Genomic DNA, 14,733 nt, shown 5'->3' with positions numbered 1-14,733 from the left:
TAAGTAATTGAAATATTATTGGTCATGCATAGTGGCAAACACCTGTAATCCCAGCATTTTGGGAGTCTGAGGCAAAAATATCAGTTGAAGCTAGAAGTCAGAGATCAGACTGGACAACAAAGCAAGACCTCATCTCTACAAAGAAATAGAAATATTATTATATGAACTGAATATAGTATTGTACTGTATTTGAGATAATACTATCTTCCTTTAATATGTAAGTTTTTAAATGTAAAACCTAGTGAAGATCCAATCAGTATATTAATAAAAATCAGAACATCACATGTAAGAAGAAAAACATACATGTTGCTCAGAAGTGTTTATCCAGGAACTAAATGAAGAGAAGGACTCAAGGTTTCACAACGTATTTAAAGTTCACAGGCACTCATCCTTTTGATCGTCTCTCTACTTTAAACATCTTAGCTTATGAGCCAGAACATTGATTTTTACAATAAGGATATCAACTCCTATTTACAGTGTTTCTGACCTTGGCTGGACACAACCATCACAATTTCAAGCATTCCTACATTTGCTGTACTCATTATATTGCAAATCCAGGTCATTGTAATTCTTGCCCTAGGTAGGTAAATTGACCCAAATTATTAGTTACTCACTTCTTTAAATAGTTTTGTTTGTCATACTGATCTTGTTCGGTCTGTAACACTTTTGTACTGTAAAAATTTAATACAGTTAGAGAAATTTGGAAAACTGTTTAGAACACAAACATGGCTAGTAATACTTCCTTCTAAATTATGTCTATTGATAATACAATAAAGCATACATTTTGAGGATTGAGATTTGTAGCTTCAGAACCTAGAGAAATCATACATAGAAAACTAATTTTTTAATTAGAACTTAAAAATATGAGTTCTTTAAAAATATGATACCACAATTAAATAATACACTGAAAAATTCATCAATTAGCTTAAAAACTGATAAGCTTAAGAATGGCTGAAGAAAAATTTATGTGCAAAATAAGCTTTTCAGTGGGCAAAGATATCTAAATGTCAGATCACTTAAACAGAGGCATAATATCAATTAATAGTTTTCTATGCTGATCATGAATAAGTGACAGTTCAATTTGAACAGTAGCAATAATTTTATGAGACTTCCATTTCATTTTCAAAGTAACTCATTACAACATTATCTTTGTAATATACAACATATATTGGGCTGCCTCTTTTAGATGCATTTATTCAGGTCAAATAAAATTCATCATTTTTTAAAAAAGCTTTTTAATAAACCTTTGAAAATCTGATTCTCCCCGCCTTTTTTTTTTAACATAGCACAAACCACAGATATCACTGGAAAAGTGATTAATGTTACAGTCTCATCAAGTGTACTGAAACATTGTTGAAAAATACAGATTCATCGGTTTCTAGAAGTCTTTTATATGTTTAGAGTCTCGCAGAGCTTCCTAATTTTCAACCAGTTACCCCTGACATTCTTTCTAAGGCTAAGAATTAAATGTCCCGTTATTTCTCTGCTTATATGAGTCATCATTAGAGTTTTTAAATGGGAGAAAGAGATTCAGTTTTGGAAAAAGAAAGTGAAGCAGGGCCACTCTTTTAGGAGGTCATAGTGGCTAGAGCAGTGCAGACCTCTCCACAAGCTGCCACTTCAAAACTGTGGTGCTTTCTCCACGCTGTTCTGTACTTCAGGCTAAAAAGTCTTTCATGGCTCCTTCTACAATCTTCCCATGCCTTCCTTCCAGATGATCACTCCCACTGTTCCTCAGCCCTTCCCACATATGGATAAACTCTAATCCTTATATTAAACTGCTTTATTTGTCTAATTCCTCTAGTTGCTCTCTTTCCTTCACTGGACCTAGACTGATATTTCACCAAAAGATAATTCACTCCTTATCTCACTGGGATATTCTTCATCTGTGAAAGAATGAACAGTTTAGAAGGACACACATGGTTCTTTGAGGGAGAACAGGATCACCCACATGTAAACTGGGTCAGTCAAGTCAAACCTTATGGAAAAACAGAAAACGGAGATAACGTCCAGGGAACTTTTATTCTCAAAACAACTGGAATTTCAGCAAAAAAAATCATACCAAAAGTTACTCCAAAATCTTAAACTTGAGCTACAAGTGTGGCCATTGGAATGTATGACTTTTTTGAAGATAGCTAAGTGACTGTTACAGTTTACTCACTAGTGTTAGTGAGGACTGGGACTAGAAAAAGCAGTATTCTCTGAGCTTAAAGTGTTTAAACTCTATTAACTATAGGTTAGACAGTCAGAATGGTATTTTTTTCTTTATGAGTTTGTAGCTTGATTGTAGCACACACACATACACATATGTATAATACATACATTTATATGTAACTTGTCAATTTAAATATTTGATTTTGTAGAAATCTAACTACTTTTGGGAAACTAGTTGAATCCCTTTGTGTTTTCTGTGAAGCAAGAGCTCTCCCCTGTTGCATATAGTTTTTCTATATTATGAGTTTCCTTTGGGTAAAACTTTAGAGAGAGTGTAAGAATATAATTATGTCAATGTAATATATACCTTATTTCCTGGGGGTCTTGAAGATCATCCTTGGGTGTGATGATTCCTTAGGAGAACTTTGAGAACATAGCCAATAGTTATGCTCACAGCTATGATTTATTGAAGTAAAAGAATACCAAGGACAACAATAAAAGGAAAATTTTCATAGATGAAGTCTAGGGGAAACCAGAATCCAGTTTCCAAAGATTCTTTTCCAGGGGAGTCACACCAGATACACTTAGCCCAGTAACAAGTGGTGAGCACAGATGTGAAATGTTGCCAGGTAGGAAAGTTCATTAGGCATTTAGTGCCAGAGCTTTCACGGGAGACTGATCACACAGATAGTCTTGCCTGGTAAGCACACAGATCCCATCTCCTAGAATAAAATCAGGTGTTCCACATAAACAATATTGTTTGCTCAAACAGTTTAGACACAGTGAATCACTCTTTTTTTTTGAGACGGAGTCTCCCGCTGTCGCCCACACTGTGGTGCAGTGGTGCGATCTTGGCTCACTGCAAGCTCCGCCTCCTGGGTTCACTCTATTCTCCTGCCTCAGCCTCATGAGTAGCTGGGACTACAGGCGCCCGCCACCACGCCCCGCTAATTTTTTTGTATTTTTTTTAGTAGAGACGGGGTTTCACTGTGTTAGCCAGGATGATCTCAATCTCCCGACCTCGTGATCCGCCCGCCTCAGCCTCCCAAAGTTCTGGGGAACCACTCTTATAAATTAGTATTGGGAACCTTATCAAAATCTAAGTTCTCATATGCCAACCAAAGGCCAACCTTGTAAGCAGGCCTTTCAAAGGAGAGCAGTCAGATCTCTGTGTTAACTCTTTTCTACACACCCTATATTTACAATTTGATTGAAAATAAACCTGAACAAGTACCAAAGCTGTGGTCATTGGTGTCAGGGCTTAAAGATCAGGTAATCCCTTTTAGTATAAAAATGTTTGAGAGAATAGAGTCAGGCTTCTCTCATGAGATTTGATAAGACAGCTACTCTATGTAAAACACTGATGGCATATGGTTTGACAGATTTGTCTCAGCTTGAAAGACACTGGTTTTATAGCTGATTTCCCAATTTTATACACTAACCAAGACAGCATCTCTTGAATTAGAGTATTGGATTCTGTCATTTCATGATTTTGTTTCCTTTTTGGCTTGTTTGTTTTTATGAAAATAGGAGAGCTTTGTATATCAATGTTATAACTCCGTTCAAAGATATTCTGAAACAAAACTCATAATCATACCCTGTTCTCCACATCTGTTTAACAGTTAGGTATTTCCTTCTCTGGAAACTTACAGCTACTATAATGTATATTTATGACAATGCATTACGTTGTAATGTAAAATTTATTATTGTGTATCCATCTCTCCCCAAAAGATGAGCTTCTAAAAAATCATTACTGTATCCAGAACTAATATACTAACTACTACTAACTGCTAACAAATATTTATTTTCCAATGAGTAAATTCTCATATATATGTTTGTACTGAAGTAATGGCTAATAGAATAAATAACAGACATTAAAAAAATGATAAAGCCGGTCTTGTAAACCTAAAAGAAAAATAAGACATGATAATATAGCATATTTCTTTCTGCATGATTTATTTTAAAAGCTTTTAGGAAAGTCATTTTCTTATTTGAAAATGAATATGATCTATAGCTATTCCAGGGTCTTTAGAAGAAGTTGGTGCTAGATTACAAACATGCTTGAAACATTTAAACTGTAAAACTGCAGGAAAAAAAACAAAACAATAAGTTCTATAACCCAACTACAAGAAAGAATATAGTGTAAATGACTTCTAAGACTATTATGGCTAAATAAATTGGAAGAGATGGAGAGTAGTTCTCGTCTTCTCAAATTAGAGACTCTTCTCTTTCCACCAAGAGCCAAGAAATCTTATATAAGCCCTCCTACAACAGCAGGCATTTAGATTCATAAGTTCCTTGGTATTTACTGGCAGCTGTAGCTAGCAGAACTGGGGGGGAGTTCTACCTCCTGGAGTTCTAGAATTTGCAAAGATCTGTGCATAACAAATAGGAACAGAAATAACTAGAGCTATGGAATGCACTTGAAAAAAGTTCTTAAAATCGGAACTTGAATCAATTTCAACCTTAGTGACTGAAATTTCTCTGTGTTTACAATGCCGATCTTCATCCAAGGACTTGACCATTTGATAAGATATTTGATTGGATGCATTGAAGTAAAGGATGGGAAAAATTTTGATAACGGGACAACAAAACCTATTTTCTAAGCATCCCTTGACTAAAGTTTTTTCTCAATACCCAATATGGAATCGTTAAAATGCATGTCACAACCCCATTATAATTATGACTATGTTCACTTAAAGATTACTAGTTATTAACTCTTTAATTTTATTCAGCAATACACACTTAAGTACATCTTTGTTTTCCTTACAAAAAATCCAGGTATCAGCAATGTGTCTTATTTCACCATATAAAAATTACTTTTTTCCTGGGATAATGGAACAGATAAAATCTATTTTTATATTTGCTCTAGATTCAGCCATTTGATAGCTGTTCCTCCTCCTGTTCACTAGAACCAGCAACACTGCTTATATTATGGCCTTTCCTCTGGGAATTTCAGGATGCTGGTACCCCTGATATTATGCTGCCTCATCTGAATGGGTCTTAGAGAGGTAGAAATGTGGGTTAGTCCACACCCTCATTTTGACCAGCTTCCTTTTTATTTTGAATTCATACACATGTAATCTAAAATGCCTACAAACTAGTAGAACCAAAGGCCTTACTTTAACAGAAATATCATTCTGCCAGACTTCTCTCTTATCTTTAGTCTCACTCCAGTCTGAGAGCTACTTTTAAACATTTGTTTTTTTGAGATAGCTACATCGAAATCTCTGAAAACAATATCTTATAGCACTATTTTTATGTAATCTAGTTCAGATTTTATGTACTAAATTTCTTCTATGCTGAATGAGGAGTTAGCTCACTTAAACATTAATTCCCTTCCTCTGTAACTCCTAACATTATACTTACATCATTTAAAAAAATTTATTTTTTCATGAGCTTTATGTATTTAAATATTTTCTGCGTGTGTGTGTGTGTGTGTGTGTGTATATATATATATATATATATTTTTTTTTTTTTTTTTTTTTTTTTTTGAGACTCTGTCTTGCTCTGTCATCCAGGTTGGAGTGCAGTGGCACGATCTCGGCTCACTGCAAGCTCCACTTCCCAGGTTCACGCCATTCTCCTGCCACAGCCTCCTGAGTAACTGGGACTACAGGCGTCCACTACCATGCCCTGCTAATTTTTTGCATTTTTAGTAGAGACGAGGTTTCACCATGTTAGCCAGGATGGTGTCAATCTCCTGACCTCATGATCTGGCCACCTCGGCCTCCCAAAGTGCTGAGATTACAGGCCTGAGTCACCACGCCCGGCCTTCAATGTATTTTTTATCCCTTGTGCAAACTACAAATATCTTTTGCCACTTTCTCTAGAAAAGCAAGATAATGGAGTTCTTTTTCTATAGTTTCGTTTTTTTTCTTTTCTTTTTTCAAATCAATTTTATTTATTTATTTTTAAATTGACCAATAAATGTATGTGTATTTAGTATCTATAGAATGATGTTTTGAAATATATATGATTAACTCTAGCTAATTAGCAAATGCTTAAAGTCACATAATTATCAATTTTGTGGTAAGAATATTTAACATCCAATTTGCTAGTATTCTTCAATAATACAATTTATAGTTTTCCTTTAATTATTTATTAAATTCTATCATATATACTTTTACTTTAAAATCCTTGAATTCAAAAATACTTCCATTCTCCTTAGAAACCATAGGAAATCTTCTAGCTTTTATGGCTGGGCTGACTCTAAAATCTTGAAATTAATGAAAACTGTGTACCTATATATATCTTTGCAAAAATCAGCGATAGCTAAACTAAATGAGGTACTATGATAAATAAAGATGGCCATACATTGTTTTTCAAATTATTTCCATTGACAATGGGATTGAGGATACCATTGCTTGAATCTGACTGGTTAATATGCCTGTTTTGACAAACAGAATATGGCAGAAGTAATGCTATGTCAGTTTTTAGTCCTAGAATTTAAGAGATTGGAAGTTTCCATTTCTGTATCTTGGAAGGTGGTCTAGGATCCTTCAACAGCTAGTACACAAGTTTTATTTCCCTGAGGCCACTATGATAAAGAGAGTATGTGTAAGGACTTTAAACAGTTACAGTGAGATACATATTTTTGTCTGTTTCTTCCAAAGCAATAGACATATGAGTGACTCAGTCTTGTATCTCTCACAGCAGCCTATCCACCATCTGAGTATCACCTAGTGACTTCAGTTGATCAAACCTGGAATAGAATAATTATTCAGTTAAACAAAGCTCACAGTCTAGAGCTACAAAATTGTGATATATAATAAAGTGGTGGTTGTTTTAAGTTATTAAAATTTGGGATTGTTTTATTCTGCAAAAATAACCAAGAGAATATTACATTTTCTTATTTGCATTGATTTTTTATTTTCCTTATTTTTTATTGAATTTCCTTTATAATTTGTACAATATGCACATGTTATATCATTAAATATTTTCATATATTGTGAAATCTATTCATATTAGTCCTATTATATCCACATATTCACCATTTTACTTCTACAAACTGAAATGATTGATTTTTAGGTCGGGTACAAAGATATTGTTCTGGGAACTCCCTTTATTGCTCGGTTTAAATGAAGTCAAATTTTCCTGAATCCCCATTTCTACCACTTTCTTGTTTTACTCACTTGTTTTGATAGTTTGGGTTCCTGAAGAATTTGCTAAGCCAGAATGCTTCAGAGGCAAGTGTTCTTATTTCTTGTATATTTAACATATTTTTGGTTCTATCTCATGGCTGAATGGATATCGAATTGGGAATTCAAAATATATTTTCCTCTGATCTTTGAAATATATATATTTTTTCTCTTCCAAAATACTGTTTTAGATGTGAAAGTCAATGTTAGTCATATTCTAATTCCTCTCTAGATGATCTCTTTTGTGACTGAGGTATTTATTTTTATTTCTTGTACTGGGTAATTTCAATATAAATCAATAAATAATTACATACAAACATATGTACCTATATCCTGAATCTACTGGAAAGCATTTTCTGTTATTTTTGCATAATAAATAACTTCCCTGTAATTTTCTGTATTTATAAAGCTTATTGATCATATATAGTATTAAATATGTATTATATATACACATACATACATGTGTGTAGTCTTTCTTTTTTTTTTTTTGTGAGATGGTGTCTTGCACTGTTGCCCAGGCTGTGTGCAGTGGCGCGATCTTGGCTCACTGCAACCTCCACCTCCTGGGTTCAAGCAATTCTCCTGTCTCAGCCTCTCAAGTAGGTGGGATTACAGGTGCCTGCGACCACATCCAGCTAATTTTTTGTATTTTTAGTAGAGATGGGATTTCACTATTTTGGTCATGCTGATCTCAAACCCCTGACATTGTGATCTGCCCACCTCAGCCTCCCAAAGTGCTGGGATTGCAGGCGTGAACAACCGCGCCCGGCCTCTTTCTATCTTCTAAAAATTTTCTAATGTAAGGTTTTTAAAAAAATGTATGACTCTGAATTGTTTTGTCTTCTCTGAGTATATATGCATATTTAAATTCCCAATGTTTTGTCTATTGACTTTTTATTATTATACACTTCTCGTTTTATAAATTCAACATGTTAAAATTATCTCTGGAGATATTAATCTTTCTTATTTAAAATACATAATATTTTTATGAAACCTATTATAAATCTATTATCTATTTACTAATAAAATAAATACATTTATTTTTGTAAAACTATCTTGTTTATATGGAGAAATTTTAACAATTTGTTTATTATGGACTTTTTCTCATATTTTGCAATCTTTGCCTTTCATCTTTGAATATGAACAAAGCTATTCCTAAACCCTGTGTACATGTATACATGTATAAGACTTCAAACTGCCCAAGTTTCTTAGAGTGAATAAAAGAAAGCCGACAGTGTTTCTAATGTCACTAAATATCAGCATTAACTTGCAGAGTATCTTCCCCAGTTTGCTTTAATCATTTGTTCAATATATCTGGAAAAAATTCTTTGTTAGTTATTCTAGAGAATAAACACCTGATTGACAAAATGTCTGGAATCCTGGAAGGAGAGCAGGTAATTTAGTCTGTCACAACATACAGAATCAATTTTCAATGCCTTTTTAAATTTTGTGTCTGGTCCTTAAGTGCGCTACCTCTCACTTGCATCCTCTTTCTCTCTCTCTCTCCCCACCTACCTCCCTCTCTCTCACTACCTCCCTACAAACACACACACACACACACACACACACACACACACACACATATTTTTTATAACTGTTATTTAATGTTTCCCTTAAAACTAAATTATGCTGAAGTTTGTTGGTTGCTCATGAACTCTTCTTACGCTGGTTGTTTTAGTAGTGTTTACTTACTTTCCATACCATTGGTATTAGTCATTACTATTGTCTAACAAATACTTCTCAGTTTCTTTCTAAATACATGGTAGGACAACATTTATTTGACTTTTGGATTTATGCATTGGCTAGTGAAATAAAAACAGGAGTATGAACATATTTATTGAGACTGGTAAATCATAAATTATTTCCTCTTAAACGTGCTGCAATTTGTTGCAGTAATATTATTGTTGAAAGAAACTGGTTTCAAGGACTTTGTTCATGAAGATGATTAAAATATATTCTTGTTCTTTGGGAATTCACTAATAAAAAAGCCATTAGTCAAATAAGTGATCACTAATCTCTTATACATGATGGTGGAAAAAATTCTAAAATTTGGTCCTAAGTGTATGTATCATGGAGAATCAGATAAGGCTGAACATATTTGACAAACTGTGGATATATTCAATGTACACAAATGCTAATACATTTACTGTGGATGATTTTACTCTAGAAGAGAAAAAGTAATAAAACACATTGAATATTAAAACTCTGATCATAGAAAATGAAAAAAATCAACCAAAATATAGAATACAACACTATGTCATTTAACTATGTCTTTAGCCAAAGTATGTCCATGTCTTACGAATAAAGAGAGTTTTGGAAAAAGTTAAATTCTGAGTTATAAAAATATATTTAATATATGATTATCTAAATAACAACATTTTAGGACTTCTGTAAGAAATTATAATGAGGAGAGGATGCAGGTATTTCTTAAGTTACCACAGAACCAATTGCATCAGCAGTTGGATAAACTAAACATGCATCGGCAAGTTAGAGAGATCTTCCTCAGAAGTTCTTGATGGAATCAATAATTTTTAACCCTCTATTAGGAATAAGAAATAGAGACAAGTAAAATGTGGCAGACACATGGGAATTATATGACTAGTTTCTGAGGACATTTGTTCTTATATTTTCAACAAATGTAAGTACCAAGCATAGTAAAAACGCTAGGATTTGGTATATGCAATATTAATAGAATGCATTATTTGCACTTAGGAGTTTAACATCTATTGGCTGATAAAAAACAACTTAGATAAATATCATTTGGCTGTGTCCGCACCCAAATCTCATCCTCAATTATAATCACCATAATCCTCAAATGTCATGGGAGGGACCCGGTGGGAGGTAATTGAGTCATGGGGGCAGTTTCCCCCATGCTGTGCTTGTGACAGTGAGTGAGTTCTCATGAGATCTGATGATTTATTAAGTGTGTGGCATTTTCCATGATAGCATTCATTCTCTTTCCTGCTGCCCTGTGAAGAAGTACCTTCTATCATAATTGTAAGTTGCCTGAGGACTCCCCAGCCATGTGGGAGTGTGAGTCAATTAAGCCTCTTTTATTTGTAAATTACCCAGTCTCAGTTATTTCTTCATAGTACTGTGAGAATAGACTAATACAGTAAATTGATACCAGGAGTGGGGTGCTGATGTAAAGACACCTGAAAATGTGGAAGCAATTATGGAACTGGGTAACAAGCAGAGGTTGGAACCATTCAGAGGGCTCAGAAGAAGATAGAAAAATGTGGAAAAGTTTGAAACTTCCTAGAGACATGTTGAATGGCTTTGACCAAAATTTAGAAAGTAATATGGACAATGAAGTCTAGGTTGAGGTAGTCTCAGATGGAGATGAGGAACTTGTTGTGAACTGGAATAAAGGTGACACTTGCTACGGTTGAGCAAAGAGACTGGTGGCATTTTACCCTTGTTCTGGAGATCTGTGGAACTTTGAACTTAAGAGAGATGATATAGGATATCCGGCAGAAGACATTTCTAAGCTGCAAAATGTTCAAGACGAAGCAGAGCATAAAAGTTTGGAAAATTTGCAGCCCGGTGAGGTGACAAAAAACAAAAACCCATTTTATGGGGAGAAATTCAAGCTGGCTGCAGAAATTTGCATCAGTAACAAGGAGTAGAAATTTAATCACCAAGACAATGGGGAAAATGTCTCCAGGCCTTGTCAGAAACCTTCACAGCAACCCCTCCCATCACAGGTCTAGATGGCTAGGAGGAAAAAATGGTTTTGTGGGTCAGGCCCAGGGTCTCCCCACTCTGTACTGCCTCGGGACATGGTGCCCTGACACTTAGCTGCTTCAGTTTCAGCCATGGTTAAAAAAGGCCAAGGTACAGCTCACGACATTGCTTCAGAGAATGCAAGCTGCAAGCCTTGGTGGCTTCTATGTGGTTTTGGCCTGTGGGTACATAGAAGTCAAGAATTGAGTTTTGGGAGCTTCTGCCTAGATTTCAGAGGATGTATGGAAATTCCTAGATGTCCAATCAGAAGTTTGCTGTAGTAGCAGAGACCTCATGGGGAAGCTCTGTTAATGCAGAGCAGAAGGGAAATGTGGGTGGGAGCCACCACACAGAGTCTCCACTGGAGAACTGCCTAGTGGAGTTGTGAGAAGAGGACCATACTCCAGAACTCAGAATGGTAGATCCTCTGACAGCTTGCACGGCGCACCTGGAAAAGCCACAGGCACTCAAAGCTAGTCATGAAGGCAGCTGGAATAAGGGCTGTATACTGGAAAGCCACGGGGGTAGAGCTCTCCAAGGCCATAGGAGCCCACCTCTTGCATCAGCATGACCTGGATGTGAGATTTAGAGTCAAAGGAGATCATTTTGGAACCTTAAGGTTTAATGACTACCCTACTGGATTTCAGATTTGTAAGGGTCCTGTAGCCCCTTAGTTTTGGCCAATTTCTCCAATTTGGAATGACTACATTTACCTAGTGGCTGTACCCCATTGTATCTAGGAAGTAACTAACTTGCTTTTGATATTACAAACTCATAGGCAGAAAGAACTTGCTTTCTCAGCTGAGACTTTGAATTTGAACTTTTGAGTTAATACTGGAATAAGTTAAGACTTTGGAGGACTGTTGTAAACGTATGATTGTGTTTTCAAAAGTGAGACCATGAGACTTGGGAGGGGCCAGGGATGAAAGCATATTGTTTGGGTCAGTCCCCACCCAAATTTCATCTGAATTGTAATTCCCATAATCCTCATGTGTCATGGGAGGGACCCAGTTGGTGGTAATTGAATCACAAGGGAAGTTTTCCCCATGCTGTTCTCATGAGAGTGAGTGAGTTATCATGAGATCTGATGGCTTTATCAATGTCTGGCATTTCACCTGCTAGCATTTATTATTTCTCCTGCTGCCCTGTGAAAGGGTGCCTTCCACCATGATTGTAAGTTTCCCGAGTCCTCCCCAGCCATGCAGAACTGTGAGCCAATTAAACCTCTTTTCTTTATAAATTACCCAGTCTTGTGTATTTCTTCACAGCACTGTGAGAACAAATAAATACACTGGATCTAATAATGATTCTCTATCAGTTTGTTATATAGTATAATGAATCTTTTAAATTCTTAGTTATTGGAATTCTTATTTGATGTGTGTGTGTGTGTGTGTGTGTGTGTGTGTGTGTATGTTTCATTGCTTGTTCTAAAGCAATATATCCTAAGCAATATTGCTGCCAGGCCAGGTTTTTTAGAATATAGATTTATGTGATTAAAGGAGACATAATTGTGTTCATATTTCTATTATCTCAAAACAAAATAAGTTATATTAAATGACTAAAAAGTGAGGATTATTTTTATGCATCCTTAAAGATGTGAAAGGTATATGAAACATGGGTCTAACAGTGTTTTGCTTTTGTTTTGTTTAGGTATATAGAAAGTCACACTTGAAGATGTATCAATCCTTTCTCTCCTTACTATCCCATTCTAATTATCTCCACCTTCCCTCTTTTTTTTCTTTCTCAATCATTTTTTATAAGTAATCAATTTGTTAATTTTGGATTTCTTCTTTCTATATTTTTTGTGCAAAGATATGCATGTAATTTTTGTATATTTTTCCACATGAAGGATTTCACTAAAGTTTTTCATTATTTTTTTCTCTTTTTTCATGTGCTGGAAAATCACTTTATATCAGTTCATGGAGACCTTTGTGGTCCATTTTAAAGCAACTCTATATTGCAAATACATCTTAATGTATGTATTCACTCTCTTATAAATGGGCATTTAGTTTGGCTTCAGAATTTTACAATCACAAACAAGAGTACATACATGTGTTTATATGTATTTTCATATATTTGGATATGTATTATTAGGATAGGTGCCAAGAAGTTTAGATTGTTGAGCCAAAAGTTAAGTAGACATGTGCTTTTGCTATGATTGCCAAATGTCTCTCCTGAGGAGTTGTATCAGTTTGCATACTCACCAGCAATTATAAGAATGCCTATAATCCTGCAGACTCACAATCATAGTATGTTGTCATATTTTAAACTATTTACCAGTCTAATAACTGGGAAATGAAATATCAGTGTTGTTTAACTTGATTTTTCTAATTATGATTGAATTTGAATATTTTTCATGCTTGATAGCCATTTTTCTTATTACTTTTATGAATTTATGTATTATCTGTTCATCTTTCCTCGTATGTTTCTATTATTTCTCTATGAGATAGTTGTCAATTAATCATTATTAATTATCTAGGTCATTACAGTAAAATTTTTGGTATTTAGAAAGGCTTGCATTTTTTATTGGTGTATTAGTTTTCTATAGCTTCCATGACAAATTTTCATAATTTAGTGTATGAAAATAACACAAATTTATTATTCTAAAATTCTGTAAATGAGAAGTTAGATTCAAGTATCACTGGGCTAAACTCAGATTGTTAGCTAGCCGCATTCCTTTCTGGAAACTATAGTGGAGGATCCATTTCCTGATTCTTCAGTTTCTTGGCAGAATTTACTTCCTTGTGGTTGCCAGACTGAGTTCCCAGTTTCTTTACTAGCCATAGACTGGGGCTTGTTCTCAGCTTCTAGAGACTGCCACATTTTTTGACTCACATCTCCCTTTTTCCATCATTGAAGTCAGCAACAGCTGGTCAAGTCTTTCCTACACTTCACCCCTCTAAAATACTTTTGTGCCTTCCTCTTCCAGTTTCTAAGATTCATGTATTATATTCTGCTCAGACAATACAGGATAATCACTCTATCTCAACATCCCCCAAAAATTATAATATCTGCAAGTCCTTTTTACCATTAAGATAACATTCACAAATTCTAGAGTAGGTTTTGGATATCTTTGTATGGCCATTGATTTGTCTACTATAATTTGGTTTTTTATGTTTGTTTGTTTGTTTGTTTGTTTGTTTGTTTTTTGAGGCGGAGTGTAGCTCTGTCGCCCAGGCTGGAGTGCAGTGGCCGGATCTCAGCTCACTGCAAGCTCCGCCTCCCGGGTTCACGCCATTCTCCGGCCTCAGCCTCCAGAGTAGCTGGGACTACAGGCGCCCGCCACCTCGCCCGGCTAGTTTTTTGTATTTTTTAGTAGAGACGGGGTTTCACCGTGTTAACCAGGATGGTCTCGATCTCTTGACCTCGTGATCCGCCCGTCTCGGCCTCCCAAAGTGCTGTGATTACAGGCTTGAGCCACTGCGCCCGGCCTATAATTTGTTATGTTGGTATATACATCATTTTTATGTCCCTAGTTGCTTTTCTTATTTGGTCATTGACTGTATATCTTGTCAGATTTTTAAAAGTACTTTCACGGTCTTCATTATCACTTAACATGTATATGTTACCCATATAATGCTATTCCTAAATTATTCTTTCCTTTTTTCTTCTCCTCTCATTTTTTTCCACTCATTTGCATTATTTCTATTTTATCACAATACATGACACTTTTAAATTGGTCTTCTACCTTCATGCCATCTTCATTTTGGTT

The sequence above is a fragment of the Chlorocebus sabaeus genome, chromosome 21 (genome assembly GCF_047675955.1).
Source record: "Chlorocebus sabaeus isolate Y175 chromosome 21, mChlSab1.0.hap1, whole genome shotgun sequence".
NCBI lineage: Eukaryota > Metazoa > Chordata > Mammalia > Primates > Cercopithecidae > Chlorocebus > Chlorocebus sabaeus.
This window is presented reverse-complemented; position numbering follows the sequence as displayed.